This window comes from Carcharodon carcharias, chromosome 8, assembly GCF_017639515.1.
Source record: "Carcharodon carcharias isolate sCarCar2 chromosome 8, sCarCar2.pri, whole genome shotgun sequence".
NCBI classification, from domain to species: Eukaryota; Metazoa; Chordata; class Chondrichthyes; order Lamniformes; family Lamnidae; genus Carcharodon; species Carcharodon carcharias.
In genome coordinates this window covers 31608952-31622243 of record NC_054474.1, presented here as the reverse complement: position 1 = coordinate 31622243, position 13292 = coordinate 31608952, and positions in this window count along the sequence as shown.

The following is a 13292-nucleotide window of genomic DNA, read 5'->3' as shown; positions in this document are numbered from 1 at the left end:
GTTACGGAGGGAGTTCCAGGATTTTGACCCAGCAACAGTGAAGAAATGGCGATATATGTATATAAAATTATGAGGGGCATAGATAGGGTAGACAGGAAGGAACTTTTCCCCTTGGTGGAGGGATCAATAACTAGGGGGCATAGATTTAAGATAAGGGACAGGAGGTTCAGAGGGGATGTGAGGAAGAATTTTTTCACCCAGAGGGTGGTGAGAATCTAGAATTCACTACCTGAAAGGGTGGTAGAGGTAGAAACCCTCAAAACATTTAAGAAGTATTTAGATGTGCACTTGCGATGCCATGACATACAAAGCTATGGACCTAGTGTTGAAAAATGGGATTAGAATGGTTAGGTACTTGTTTGAACGGTGCAGACTCGATGGGCTGAAGGGCCTTTTTCTGTGCCGTAGATCTCTATAACTCTATATTTCCAAGTCAGGATGGTGAGTGGCTTGGAGGGGGACTTCCAGCTTGTGGTGTTCCCATGTGTCTGCTGCCTTTGTCCTTCTAGATGGTAGCAGTCATGGGTTTGGAAGGTGCTGTCTAAGGAGTTTTGACGAGTTTCTGCTGTGCATTGTAGATCATACACACTGTTGCCACTGTGTGTTGGTGGTGGAGGGAGTGAATGTTTTGGATGAGGTGCCAATTAAGTAGGCTACTTTGTCCTGGATGTGTCAAGCTTCTTGAGTGTTGTTGGAGCTGCACACATCTAGGCAAGTGGAGAGTATTCCATCAGGCTTCTGACTTGTACCTTGTAGATAGTGGACAGGCTTTGGGAGTCAGGAGGTGAGTTACTCGTCGCATGATTCCTAGCCTCTGACCTGCTCTTATAGCCACAGTATTTATGTGGCTAGTCCAGTTTAGTTTCTCATCAATGGTATACCCCAGGATGTTGATAGTAGAAGATTCAGCAATGGTAATTCCATTGAATAACAAGGGCGATGGTTAGCTTATCTCTTGTTGGAGATGGTCACTGCCTGGCACTTGAATGGCATGAATGTTACTTGCCATTTGTCAGTCCAAGCCTGGATATTGTCCAGGTCTTGCTGCATTTGGACATGGACTGCTTCAATACCTGAGGAGTCGCAAATGTTGCTGAACATTGTGCAATCATCAGTGAACATCCCACTTCTGACTTTATGCTGGAAGGAAGGTCACTGATGAAGCAGTTGAAAATGGTTGGGCCTAGGACACTATCCTGAGGAACTCCTGCAGTGATGTCCTGGAACTGAGATGATTGACCTCCAACAACCACAAGCATCTTCCTTTGTGCTAGGTATGTCTACAACCAGAAGAGAGTTTCCCCCCTGATTCCTATTGACTCAGTTTTGCTAGAGCTCTTTGAAGCCACACTCACTCAAATGCTGCCTTGATATCAAGGGCAGTCACTCTCATCTCACCTCGGGAGTTCAGCTCTTTTGTCCATGTGTGAACCAGGCTGCAATGAGGGCAGTAACTGAGTAAACCTGGCAGGACCAAAACTGAGTGTCAGTGAGCAGGTTATTGCTAAGCAAGTGCCGCTTGATAGCATTGTTGATGACCCCTTCCATTACATTACCGATGATCGAGAGTTGACTGACAGGGCGGTAATTAGCCAGATCGGATTTGTCCTGCTTTTTGTGCACAGGTCATACCTAGGCAATTTTCCACATTGCCAGGTAGATGCCACTGTTGTAGCTGTCCTGGAACAGCCTGGCTAGGGGTGTTGCAAGCTCTGGAGCACAAGTCTTCAGTACTGTTGCCGGAATATTGTCAGAGCCCAAAGACTTTACAGCCCAGTGCCTTCAGCCATTTCTTGATATCACATGGAGTGAGTCCACGAGATATCAAGTTGGAGTGATTTTGGTTTTGGATTGAAGACAGCATAAGTTGAACAGTTTCCTGTCTGTTCAAGATGCCTAGCATTGAGGCAGTCTTCGCTCAAAACCAGCTCCATGGGGCAGGACGTGCCATTCATATTCCTGACACCAGACTGCCAAGGCAATTCTCTATTCAGAACTTGCTTACAGCAGGAGGCTGCCAGGAGGACGGCAGAAACATTTTAGGGATACCTTCAAAGTATTCCTGAAGAGGCCAAACATCCTTGTCGACTCAGAAAAGTTCCTGGTTTGTCACCAACCAAAATGGAGATGGTTCATTCAGGAAGACACGGAACACACCAAGAGACTTCGTCGGGAATAAGAGACATCGGAAAAAGAGCACAATCCTTCAAACATATCATCTCTCCGACCCTCCAAACACCACCTGCTCCCGCATGTGACAGAGTCTGCAGATTGCACATTGGACTTAACAGGACCAGGAGTGATGTCCTAGGGGGAATATTTGCTACAGTGGTTGGGGAGGATCTAAACTAAAATGGCAGCGGGATGGGAACCTATGCAAGGAGTCAGAGGAGGGGGAATCAAGGACAAAAACAAAAGACAGAAAAGGAATAAGAAAAACAATAGGCAGAGAAATCAAGGGCAAGAATCAAACAGGGCCTCAGTGAAAAATAGTGGGAATGGGACAAGTAATGTCAAAAAGACAAGCCTTAAGGCTTTGTGTCTTAACGCATGAAGCGTTCACAAGAAAGTGGATGAATTAGAAAGAGCATCAGATCCAAGGAAGAGGCATACAAATTGGCCAGAAAAACAACAGACGTGAGGATTGGGAGCAGTTTAGAATTCAGCAAAGGAGAACCAGGGGATTGATTAAGAAGGGGAAAATAGAGTATGAGAGTAAGCTTGCAGGGAACATAAAAACTGACTGTAAAAGTTTCTGTAGGTATGTGAAGAGAAAAAGATTGGTGAAGACAAATGTAGGTCTCTTACAGTCAGAAACAGGGAAATTTATAATGGGGAACAAAGAAATGGCTGACTGACTAAATACATACTTTTGTTTTGTCTTCACAAAGGAGGACACAAATAACATACCAGAAATGTTGGGGAACACAGGGTTTAGTGAGAGGGAGGAACTGAAAGAAATCTGTATTAGTAGGGAAATGGTGTTGGGGAAATTGATGGGATTGAAGGCTGAGAAATCCCCAGGGCCTGATAATCTACATCCCAGAGTGCTGAAGGAAATGGCCCTAGAAATAGTGGATGCATTGGTGGTCATCTTCCAAGATTCTACAGACTCTGGAACAGTTCCTACAGATTGGAGGGTAGCTAATGTAACCACACTGTTTAAAAATAGAGGTAGAGAGAAAACAGGGAATTATAGACCAGTCAACCTGACGTCGGTAGTAGGGAAAATTCTAGAGTCCATTATAAAAGATTTAATAGCTGAGCATTTGGAAAACAGTGGCAGAATCGGACAGAGTCAGCATGGATTTACGAAAGGGAAATCATGCTTGACAAATCTACTGGAATTTTTCGAGGATGTAACTAGTAGAGTTGATGAGGGGGAGCCAGTGGATGTGGTTTATTTGGACTTTCAGAAGGCTTTCGACAAAGTCCCACATAAGAGATTAGCGTGTAAAATTGAAGCGCATGGGATTGGGGGTAGTGTATTGAGATGGATAGAAAGCTGGTTGGCAGACAGGAAACAGTAGGAATAAACAGGTATTTTTCTGAATGGCAGGCAGTGACAAGTGGAGTACCGTAGGGATCGGTGCTGGGACCCCAGCTATTCACAATATACATTAATGATTTAGCTGACGGAACTAAATGTAATATCTCCAAATTTGCAGATGACACAAAGCTGGTTGGGAGGGTGAGCTGTGAGGAGGATGCAGAGATGCTTCAGTGTGATTTGGACAAGCTGAGTGAGTGGGCAAATGCATGGCAGATGCAGTATAATGTGGATAAATGTGAGGTTATCCACTTTGGTAGCAAAAACAGGAAGGCAGATTATTATCTGAATGGCTATAAATTGAGAGAGAGAGGAATGGGCAACAAGACCTGGGTGTCCTCATACACCAGTCACTGAAGGTAAGCATGCCAATGCAGCAGGCGGTAAAGAAGGCAAATGGTATGTTGGTCTTCATAGCGAGAGGATTCAAGTACAGGAGCAGGGATGTCTTGCTGCAATTATATAGGGCCTTGGTGAGACCACACCTGGAATATTGTGTGCAGTTTTGGTCTCCTTATCTGAGGAAGAATGTTCTTGCTATAGAGGCAGTGCAGCGAATGTTTACCAGACTGATTCCTGCGATGGCGGGACTGACATATGAGGAGAGATTGAGTCGGTTAGGATTATATTCGCTGGAGTTCAGGAGAATGAGGGGGGATCTCATAGAAACCTAGCAAATTCTAACAGGACTTGACAGGATAGATGCAGGAAGGATGTTCCCAATGGTGGGGGAGTCCAGAACCAGGGGTCACAGTCTGAGAATATTGGATAGACCATTTAGGTCTGAGATGAGGAGAAATTTCTTCACCCAGAGAGTGTGAGCCTGTGGAATTCACTACCACAGAAAGTAGTTGAGGCCAAAACATTGTATGTTTTCAAGAAGGAGTTAGATATAACTCTTGGGGCAAAAGGGATCAAAGGATATGGGGAGAAAGCGGGAGCGGCCTATTGAGTTGGATGATCAGCCATGATCATGATGAATGGTGGAGCAGGCTTAAAGGGCCGAATGGCCCACTTCTCTTATTTTCTATGTTCTTATGCCATCCCAGAGTCCATCGAATTGGAGTGGAAGCAAGTCACCCTCCATCCTGAGGGACTACCTTAGAAGAAGACTGAAATATCAGACAATTTTGTCCTTCCCTAATCTGAGGACATTGAGATCAACTGTAGTGTCATTATAGCACCCTTGTCAAGGTCAGTTAACTCAGCAGCGGACAGTGGACTCTGTCATCTGGTCCATCTGAACCGACTGACCATCACTCGCTTCACTCCTCCAAGTCAGCACTCAGCCGCTGCAGGAAAGCGGCCACTGGGAGTAGATGATGTCCTTCCACTGACTGGAACTTGTACCCAGGACTTAAGCGGCAACTTGATTGAAACATATAAGATTCTCAGAGGACTTGACAGGGTGAATATCGAAAGAATATTTCCTCTTGTGGAAGAATCTAGAACTCAGGGTCACTGTTTCAAAATAAGGAGTCGCTCATTTAAGTCACAGGTGAGGAAAAAAGTTTTCTCTCAGCAGGTTGTGAGACTTTAGAATTCTCTTCCTCAAAAGGTGGTTGAGGCAGCGCCCTTGAAAATCTTTAAGGCAGATATAGATAGATTCTTTATAAACAAGAGGTGAAAGGTTTTCGGGGTAGGCAGGAATATGAGGTTAAGATCAGATCAGCCATGATCTTATTGAATGGCAGAGCATGCTTGAGGGGTCGAGTGCCTAATTTTTATGTTCGTATGTTTTCTAATCTGCATGGCTCAGTCACTTACTATTAATTTTTCTAAGATATTCTAAATGGTGGCCTAATTTTCTCTCCTTAAGAGCAAAAATAGTTTAATGAGGAGCTGGCATATTTGTTCCCTGTCCCATTTTAGAATAGGTATCCATCAGGTTAGTTTTATCTCTAAAGGGTACGAAGGTTAAACTAACTGCTACATATCTGTTGACTCATTGTAGATAAACAAGAGCATTCTGTAGGGGTTACGTTTGGCCCATTCAAGAAATGGCTAACATGGTAAGAAGAGGATTGAGCTAGGAACGGGGGAATGCTAATTTATGTCATCCGAATGCCGAGCTAGGAACTGCAAAGTTGCAGGACAAAGATAGGTGACAGAGGATCCCGAGAGGAAACTGGGGACAACCCTTCAAAGCCACCTTAAAACAATTGGTGGGAACCATGATACCCCTAAAACCTCTCCAATAGCTCCATCATTTCTGCCAGTGGCATTCTACTATTCCATTGTGATTATTTTTCTACTGTATCTACCTTTCAAAAGCATAGTGAAACGCATATATTGCTGACTGTCTTAAGCTAAGTGTCCTGATGGTTCAAGACATTGATGCACTGGCACATGCCATAACTGAACTGGAGAATTTGAGCTTGATCCTGCATATCCTCACATGGTCAACAGTCAATACCATCTGTTGCACCAGAGAGAGGAAACAGAAGCAAGAAAACCTCTTGCATCATCTAGAAGACAGTACAAGTGCAATCTTCACAAGAGGCTAAGGGCAGGTCTGCCTTCATTATTATGTAATAATTTATAGTAGCCTGAAAAATGGGGAGCAAAATGTAACTTTATAATTAAGATTCTTGCATCACTTAAATATGTGCATCAAACATAATGTATATGACAAGTGTCCATATCATACAAACATATGAATTAGGAGCAGGAGTAGGCCACTCAGCCCCTCGAACTCAAGCCTGCATCACCATTCAGTAAGATCATGGCTGATCTGAATGCAACCTCAACCCCCATTCCTGCCTACTCCCAATAACCTTTCACCCCCTTGCTAATCAGGAATCTATCTAGCTCTGCCTTAAAAATATTCAAAGACTCTGCTTCCACTGCCTTTTGAGGAAGAGAGTTGCAAAGACTCACAAGTCACTGAAAGAAAAAAATCTATCCTCATCTCTGTCTTAAATGAGCGACCCCTTATTTTTAAACAGTGACCCCTAGTTCTAGATTCTCCCACAAGAGGAAACATCCTCTCCACATCCACCCTGTCAAGACCCCTCAGGATCTTAAAGGTTTCAATAAATTTGCCACTTATTCTTCTAAATTCCAGTGGATACAAGCCTAACCTGTCCAGCCTTTCCTCATAAGACAACCTACCCATTCCTTGTATTAGTCTGGTAAACCTTCTCTGAACTGCTTCTAACGCATTTACAGCTTTTTTTAAATAAGGAGACCAGTACTGTACACAATACTCCAGATGTGGTCTCACTGATGCCCTGCACAACTGAAGCATAGCCTCCCTATTTTTTAAATCAATTCCCCTCACAATAAATGATAACATTCTATTAGCTTTCCAAATTACCTGCTGTACCTGCATACTAACCTCTTGTGATTTATGCACTAGGACACAAAGGTTCCTCTGAATCTCAGAGCTCTGTAATCCCTCACCATTTAGAAAATGAGTTTTGTTTTTATTCTTCCTGCCAAAATGAATGATTTCACATTTGCCCACATTATACTCCATTTGCCAGATCTTTGCCCACTCACTTAACCTATCTATGTCACTTTGTACCCTCCATATATCCTCTTCACAATTTAATTTCCTACCTATCTTTGTGTCGTCAGCAAATTTAGCCACCATTCCTTTGGTCCCTTCATCCAAGTCATTTATATAAATGGTAAAAAGTTGAGGCCCCAGCACTGGTCCCTGTGGCACACCACTGGTCACATCCTGCCAACCAGAAAAAGACCCAACTTATGCCAAGTCTTTGCTTCCTGTTAGCCTTCTGGAAATCTAGGTATAGTACATCCACTGGTTCCCCTTTATCCACAACACATGTGGCTCCTTCAAAGAACTCCAATAAATTAGTTAAACATGATTCACTTTTTATAAAACCTTGTTGACTCTGCCTGATTACCTTGAATTTTTCTAAGTGCCCTGCTATAACAACTTTAATAATAGCTTCTAACATTTTCCCTACGACAGATGTTAGGCTAACTGACCTGTAGTTTTCTGCTTTCTGTCTCCCTCCCTTTTTGAATAAAGGAGTTATATTTGCTACTTTCCAATCTAATGGAAAATTAAAACCAGTACATCAACCATCCTACTAGCCACTTCTTTCAAGACCTTAGGGTGAAGTCCAAGCAGACATGGTGATTTGTCAGCCCGCAGCCCCAACAATTTGCTCAGTACCACTTCCCTTGTGAGTATAATTTTCTTGTGTTCCTCCCTCCCTTCCATTTTCTGATTTACAGCTATTTCCAAGTTGTTACTTGTGTTCTCTATAGTGAAGACCAAAGCAAAATACCTGTTTAATTTGTATGACCCTTCTTCAGAGCTCTGAATAAGGATCATATGGACTCGAAACACTAACTCCGTTTCTCTCTCCACTGATGCTGCTAGACCTGCTGAGTTTTTCCAGCATTTTCTGTTTTTGTTTCAGATTTCCAGCATCTGCAGTATTTTGACTTTATCTACCTGTTCAATTCATCCACCATCTCCCTACTTTCCATTATCAATCCCCAGACCACTCTCTATAGGACCAATGCTCACTTTGTTAACTCTTTTTTTATTTAAATATCTATAGAAACTCTTACTATCCATCCTTATGTTACTAGCTAGTTTTCTCTCATACTCTAATTTTTCCCTCCTTGTTAATCTTTTTGTCATTCTTTGCTGTTCCTTATATTCTTTCCAAGCTTCTTTGCAGTATTATATGCTACATGTCTTTGCGGAATTATATGCTTTGTCTTTAAGTTTGATACTGTCTTTAACTTTTTTAGTTAACCACAGATAGTGGCCCTCCCCTTGGAATTTTTCTTTCTTATTGGGATGTATATGTTCCATGTATTCTGAAATATCTCTTTAAATGCCTACCACTGAACTTTTGTTGACACATCCCTTAACCTCATTTGCCAGTTTGCTTTAACTAGCTCTGCTTTCATGCCCTCATAATTGCCCTTATTTATGTTTAAAATACTAGTCTTGGGCACACTTGTTTCTCCCTCAAAATGAATGTAAAATTCAATCATATTATGATTGCTGCTACCTAGGGGTGCCTTCACAAGGAGATTATCAATTAACCTTATCTCGTTGCTCAATGCCAGGTCTAGTATAGCCTGCTCTCTGGTTGGCTCCAGAACATGCTGTTCTAAGAAACTATCCCAAAAACATTCTGTGAACTCTTCATCTACGCTACCTTTGCTATCTGATGTCTATATGTAGATTAAAATCCCCCATAATCATTGCTGTGCCTTTCTGGCAAGCTCCCATTATCTCTTTTTTTACACTCTGAACTACTGTGTAGTTACAATTAGGAGGCCTGCACACCACTCCCACAAGTGACTTCTTGCCTTTATCATTTCTCATCTCAACCCAAACCGTTTCTACATCTTGGTTTTCTGAACTTAGGTCATCCCTCTCTAATGTGATAATACCACCATTAATTAACAGAGCCACCCCTCCACTTTGCCTAACGTACTGTCCTTCCTATTTGCCACGTACCTTTCAATATTCAGGTCCCAGTCTATGCCATCCAGTAGTCATGTCTCTGTAATGGCTATCAGGTACCTCGTACCTATTGGACAAGGTCAAGAGCTGAGGCTCCTCTGTTCCTGAACATAGGATCCCTCTACCTGCCTCACTTGCAGTCACACCCTGCTGACCCTGACCACTGACTGGACTTGAGGTACTTAATCTACCGGGTGTGACCGCCTCCTGATACAAAGCATCCAGATAACTCTCCCCCTCCTGGATAGTGCAAATAGAAATAAGTAAGTACAATCAGTTCACCTGTTTTGTTTTGAATGCTACGTGTATCTAGATACAGAGCCTTTAGTTTTGTCCTTTTATTGTTTTTGTAGCGCCTAGCCTTATCTGCTGATTTACTCTTAGAATTGTGCTCTCTGACCCTTCCTGTCACAGTCTGTTTATCATTTCCCATATTAATGCCTGTCTGTCTTGCCTTATCTCTACTCTGGTTTACCACATCTTCCCAAATTTGATCCCTTGCCTCCACTGTTCAGCATCATGAATCATCCATCACACTTTAGTAAGTCAATAATCTCTTCCCATTTAATATCTCCTTATGTGAGCTGGTGTCAATTTTTTTTTGTTGGTTGCTGGAGGAACTCCGGCTCACCATTGATGAGCTGGAGTCCAAGCTCCGGACGCTGAGGCACATCCAGGAGGGGGAGAGTTATCTGGACGCTTTGTATCAGGAGGCGGTCACACCCGGTAGATTAAGTACCTCAAGTCCAGTCAGTGGTCAGGGTCAGCAGGATGTGACTGCAAGTGAGGCAGGTAGAGGGGTCCTGTGTTCAGGAACAGAGGAGCCTCAGCTCTTGACCTTGTCCAATAGGTACGAAGTACTTGCTCCCTGTGTGGATGAGGAAGAGGGCTGTAGGGAGGATGAACCAGCTGACCAGGGCACCGTGGCACAGGAGGCCATTCAAGAGGGGGGAGCAAAAAGACAAGTGGTAGTTGTAGGGGATTCTATAATTAGGGGAATTGATAGCTTCCTTTGTAAGAAGGATCGAGATCCCGGATGGTATGTTGCCTGCCCGGTGCCAGGGTGAGGGACATCTCTGGCCGGCTTAAAAGGATATTGGAGAGGGAAGGGGAGGATCCAGTTGTTGTGGTCCACGTCGGGACAAATAACATAGGTAAGACTAGGAAAGAGGACCTGTTTGGGGATTATCAGGAACTAGGAACTAAATTAAAGAACAGGTCCTCAAGGGTTATAATCTCCGGATTACTACCCGAGCCACGTGCGAATTGGCATAGGGACGCGAGAATAAGGGAAGTAAACATGTGGCTAAAGGAGTGGTGTGGGAAAGAGGGGTTCCGTTTCATGGGGCACTGGCATCAGTATTGGAACAGGAGGGATCTGTACCGTTGGGATGGCAGGATTGTTCTTTGAGGAGAGATTGAGGACACTGGGCCTATATTCTCTAGAATTTAGAAGAGTGAGAAGTGATCTCATTGAAGTGTACAAAGTTCTTACAGGGCTCGACAGGGTAGATGCACAAATTCCCTGGCTGGAAGATCTAGTACCAGGGAACGCAGTCTCAGAATAAGGGGCAGGTCATTTAAGACTGAGATGAGGCGGAATTTCTTCACTCAGAGGTTGGTGAATCTTTAGAATTCTCCACCATAGAGGGCTGTGGAGGCTCATTCATTTAGTTCAAGACAAAGATCGATACATTTCTCAATATTAAGGGAAATGGGTACAATGCGGAAAAATAGCATTGAGATCAGCCAAGATCTAGTTGAATGGCGGAACATGCTCGAGGGGCCGAATGACATACTCCTCCTCGTATTTCCTATGTTCCTAGAACATCTCATATTTACTTTGATTAAATATTTTGTGAAGCAACTAAAGAATCAATGGTTCTGTATTGTCCATACGATTAAGTTTTCAAGTAAAGCTGCATTTCACATTATCTCTCCCTCTTTCAACTATTAATGAATTAATTATACGCACTCTCTCAATAACAATACCAGTTACACTACTGGCATTACACCTCATTATAAAGATCCAAGTGATAGTTCTCTATAGCATAAATCCCATCATAATACATAGTATCTTTGCCTTTTACATGCAACAGTAGCTGAAAGAAGAAACATAGTTTTGTCCAAAAAAGGTACTTAGTGCAATCTTGAGCTATAAAATGCATATTGCAACCTCCAGCATATTGTAAAGATGGGTTTCGACTTTTCTGAAGATAAAACTTGAACAAGTTCCAAAGGTTCATGAAAATGCTGCAATAGGAGGTGAGGCCAAGCCATTCTAATATTATTCATTTAATTAGATAGTATGCCTAAACCAGAACAGTTTAAAACATTATCACAGCAGGTACTTCAAGTCTGCAATTCTCCACTGGACAAGTTCATAATTTTGGCTGTTTCATTAAGGATAGGCACACAAAAAATGATTCCGCAGGAAAGGAGGCTACAGGAAGGTGTGTTTTTTCATATTTGGACTTCTGGTCTTTGTCTTTTATCCCTGGCACTCTATTTCTGTAATTGGCAGGAAGTTAAGATGAAAAAGCAAAGGTCATTGGGATCAGTGTTTAGCACGAGGTTAAACTGTGAAAATGTGATTATCTTTTACCAGGTGGATTTTGAAACAAATATCTTTGATTTTCCTTTCAACAAAGCGAGCGAGAAAGAACTCATCTTGTTGAATTTTTAAATTATCTTTCTTCTCATCTTTATCTTTTTGTGGCTCATTCCACTCTGGTCATAAAGGAATGTTTTCTGTAATAACGGAAGCTTTGAGTGAAAGCTCCAAAATTCTGTACTAAAACTCTTTTAGGAAATTGATTAGTCAGTGGTATGATTTCCTTTTTTAGTGATCTGATTGGCCACTGGTAATTCTGTGCCCCTTTCCACCAATTAATAGTGGCTATGCCAAGCCTGACAAGTTTAGAAGTCATTACTAATTAAAAGCTGATTTGTTGTGGGTTTTTTCACTCATTCAATAACTGCAAGGTTTGTTCTGACATTGCTAATATTCGCTTATTTTAATTACCTATAAATTTATGCTTCAGTGTTGAACTCCATTCATTGACAAACTTAGCCATTTTTCTCTTTCATCTAAGTTTGGAATTCTAGCATGAATTTATCAGACACAACAGCATATCTTAGTGTGGCTTCTAGGTTTTTGTCCAGCTGGTGCGAGCAGTACTTTGACTTCATCAGAGTTAAAATGTTTGTACATTTTAATGCACTTTAATCTGTGTATTCGTAATATTTGTTCAATTATTTTATAAACCTTTCAGGAAACTTCATCCCTCCTGTGGATGAGGTTTCCTGAAAAACGCAAAGGCTGCTTGGGCTCTTCACCTGCCCGCCAACCTTAAGGTTGGATTGGAAGAGTTGTTAACAAGTTTAATTGCTTTGTTAATAACCTAAATAGGCCGTTGACAGTTCGGCGGGCATGCCGAACGAAATATCGAAATGATGCGCGATGACATCGGGACACACGCCCGACGTCATCACGCATCATTTTACACTTCAGTGTTCGGGCCCGCCCCCACATGCTAACGGCAATATTCTATCCCAAGTTTTAGCGCATCCCTCAGCACATAATCCTGGACCTTGGAATGTGTCAGTTTGCAACACCTGTTTGTGGACAACTCTTTTGCACTGGAAGACCAAGAAATTGTAGGCAGACCAAGAAGCATCTTTCACCAAGTTACTCCAGCAACAATTGATATTTGTCTCAAAGTGCGTCCCTGGGAACAGCCCATGGAGCACATGGTCCTGCATCACGGAGCTAATCAGGATGAACCTCGACAAAACCCACTGTATCTATTTCCAGACCTTCATTTCAGAAAGAGGTGGGCGACAATCTCTTCCCCACTGCAACCGCCTCAAGGGTAGCATGCAGAGGTGGTGAGACTCCAATATATGTTTTTGACTCCCGAAGTAACAAACACAAATAAAAGACATGCAGCTGGAGTAAGTATTTGGAACACAATACAGAACATATAGGCCTCCTTCAAGTCATCATGACTGATGTTCTCTCCCAATCACTAGTTTCTGCCTTTGGCTCTTTTACTATATTAGGCACCTGCCGTTGTGGGAGATCAGCTACTATATGGTGTACAGAGTTTGGCATTCAAAGTGATCTCAGGAAAGGTTTGAAAGTTCATGCTTTACATTGTTCTGATGTTCCTTAATGCATAATAACAAATTCAGTTATTCTCACTGCTCTTGAAAATGATTAAATTTAAGGGTTTCATCCTTAATATTTTCCAATACTACACCAAAGTGGAG